General features: G+C 37.2%; 1 non-coding gene across 1 annotated transcript; it reads left to right on the forward strand.

Moving 5' to 3' along the window:
• Positions 1-1,701: 1,701 nt before the first annotated feature.
• On the forward strand, positions 1,702-1,808 carry LOC111759788 (U6 spliceosomal RNA). Its single transcript, XR_002793678.1, has one exon. It is a non-coding gene; the product is annotated as a U6 spliceosomal RNA (small nuclear RNA).
• Positions 1,809-3,289: the final 1,481 nt, after the last annotated feature.

The following is a 3,289-nucleotide window of genomic DNA, read 5'->3' on the forward strand; positions in this document are numbered from 1 at the left end:
ATTGCCAAAAGAACTTTCTCAACTTTGTAGTTTCCACCACATACCCACCAATCCTCAGGGTTCACCTATTCCCTCCCCCATCCCTTCCCCCAGTTTCATAGACCGTCCAACCCATCATCTTCACTCTACGCACCTGTCAAGCTTGCATCACCCAACCCAATAGTATTCCTATACCCCTGTCATAACCCGTCACTGCACAGCTACTCACTTCCACCTTCCAACACCAATGGACGTTGGTGTGCAATGCACCATTTCCGGGGAACACGTAGGAGTCCTCCAGCTTGGTCATGTCAAACAGACAGATGCAGAGTGCCACCGTGTACACAATCTTGTTGGCCCACTTCTTTTTCACCTCCTTGGTGATGGAGTCGTCGAGCTTCCTCTCAAACTGCTACAGGTGAGTCTGCCAGGTGTCCATCTCCACCAGGACGAACATGGCGGTCTGCCCTGGGGGCTCTGGGAACGGCAGGGTCCATCGTGCACCAGGGCCTGGGGACTCCAATCTGTGAGACCCATCCCAGGTTGGTGGTGAACTTGCATGCCAGTGTCTAGGGGAGCCCCAGAGGTGGTCATGCGCTGCTACTACAATGGAGGAAACTGAGGCCCAGCGCAACGTGCTCAGATCAAATGATCCACGCCCGCACCATGTGCAGCTGACACACACCGCACACCCACCATTTTCCTGGATTTTTAAAAATAGGACATGTACTAAGCCTATGTAAAAGTTTGGGGAGAATTGACACATGTACTATGTTGAGTCTTCCAATCCATGAACACAGAAATCTCTCCATTTATTTAGGTATTCACTGAATTCGTTCGTCATCATTTTGTAGTTTTCAGCATACAAGTCCTGTGCAGGTTTTATTGTACTTACACAGAAGTATTTCATTCTCTCGGCAATTGTAAATGGCATTGTATTTTTAATTGTGGTGTTCATGTATTCATTGCTGATATATATAAAATGTAATTGATTTTCATTTGTTTGCCTTGCAGCCTGTGACCTGTCCAACCTCACTTATTAATTCCAGGATTTTTTGGAAATTCCTTGGAATTTTCTACATAGACCACCAGGTCATCTGCAAATAAGGACAGTGTTATTTCTTCCTTTCCAATATGTATGCCTTTTATTTCCTTTTCTTACCTTACTGCACTGGGTAGAACTTCCAGCACCATGTTGAATAAGAGTGGTGAGAACAGACATCCTCGCCTTGTTCCTGAAGTGAAGGGAAAGCATTCAGTTTTTCACCATTAAGTTTAGTGGTGGCTGTATAAATATATACACGCACACATATATATATATAAAATAAAAATGTATATTATTAATAGAGAAGTTGTGAGCTTACAAAACAGTCATGCATAACATGCAGAATTCCTTCCACCAACACCTTGCATTGTTGTGGAAAATTTGATACAGATAATGAAAGAAAGCCATCAAAATATTACTACTCAGCATGGATTATAGTTTATGCTGTGTAGCAATGCTCCAAAATATAAAACATAGTCATCAAATGCAATGAATGAATATACCACACTAATGAAAGAAGTTGCTGATGTGGGAGGAATGGGGGGGGTGTAGGGAGTGGGGTATGTGGGAACCTCTTATATTTTTCAATGTAACATTTTGTGTGATCTATGTATCTTTAAAAGATAATTAAAAATGAAAAAAATAAAAAGAAATAAAACAGAAAAAAAATTACTAGTGTGCTCGCTTCAGCAGCATATATACTAAAATAGGAATGATACAGAGAAGATTAGCATGGTCCCTGCACAAGGATGACACACAAATTCATGAAGCATTTCATATTTTTAAAAAGAAAAAAATATATTACTACTACAGTCTATAGCTTACATTTGGTATATTTTTCCATACACCCCCCATTATTAACACCATGTATTAGTATTGTGCATGTTATAGTTCATGAGAGAAAGTGCTCATATTTATACTGTTAACCACAGTCAATCATCTACCACATGTACAATCCATCCAAATACCTTGTACAATCCATCCAAAGTGTGCACTCAGTGGATCTCACTTTCATCACAGAGTTGTGCAGTCATTGTGGCTGTAAGCTTTTGTAGATGCTCTTTATAAATTGAGGAAGTTCCCCCTCTTTTCCTCTTTCAGGGAGTTTTTCTTTTATCATGAATGGCTCTTGAATTTTGTCAAATGTTACTTCTGCATCAATTGATATGATCATGTGATTTTTCTTCTTTAGTCTACTAATATTGTTGATTACATTGATTGATTTTTCAAATATTGAACCAGTCTTGAATCCCTGGGTGGGTCACTTGGTTATGATGTATAATTCGCTTTATATATTGCTGAATTTTATTTGCCAATATACCATTAAGGATTTTTGCTTCTATATAATGAGGGAAGTGGGTATGTAGTTTTCTCTTTTGTAGTGACTTCATCTGGTTTTAGTGTCAAGGTAATACTAGCTTCATAAGAGAAATTGGGATGTTTTCTCTCCTCTTTCATTTTCTGGAAGAGAACTTGTGGAACTGTTATTAATTGTTCTTTAAACATTTGGGATGTTCTCCAATGAAACCATCTGGACCTGGGAATTTCTTTTGTGGGAGTATTAAACTTATGAATTCTATTTTCTTACTAGTTATGGATCTATTAAAATCATCTACTTCTTGTATTAGGGGAGTTTGGGTAGTTTGCATTCCAAGGAATTTGTCCACTTGATCTAAGTTGTCAAAGTTTGTAGAGCTGTGCAAAATATTGCCTTATTATCTTTTTAATGTACACAAAAAGTGAATGATATCCCCTCTTTTGTTCCTAATATTAGGAACGAGTTTTCTTCCTCTTTTTCTTTCTTTGTCAGTCTCACTATAAGTTTGTCAATTTTATTGATCTTTTCAAAGAACCAGCTCTATTTCATTGATTTTCTATTATGTAACTCTTTTGAATTTCATTGATTTCTGCCCATAGTCTTATTATTTCCTTTATTCTGTTTTCCTTGGATTTATTTTGCTCTTCTTTTTCTAGTTTCTTGAGGTAGGAACTTAGATTATTTGTATGGTAACTTTTCTCTTTTCTAGTGTAAGTATTTGTTGCTATAAATTTCTCATTCAATACTGCTTGCAGTATTGCATCCCACAAATTTTGATATATTGTATTTTCATTTTCATTCAGTTCAATGTATTTTTATTTCCCTTGAGATTTATTATTTGACTTTTGGATTATTTAGAAATATGTTATTTAGTTTCCAAATATTTGCATATTTTCCTGTTACCTTTCCAGCTTGATTCCATTGTGGTCAGAGAACACACTGTTTTA

The sequence above is a fragment of the Dasypus novemcinctus genome, chromosome X (genome assembly GCF_030445035.2).
Source record: "Dasypus novemcinctus isolate mDasNov1 chromosome X, mDasNov1.1.hap2, whole genome shotgun sequence".
Lineage (NCBI taxonomy): Eukaryota > Metazoa > Chordata > Mammalia > Cingulata > Dasypodidae > Dasypus > Dasypus novemcinctus.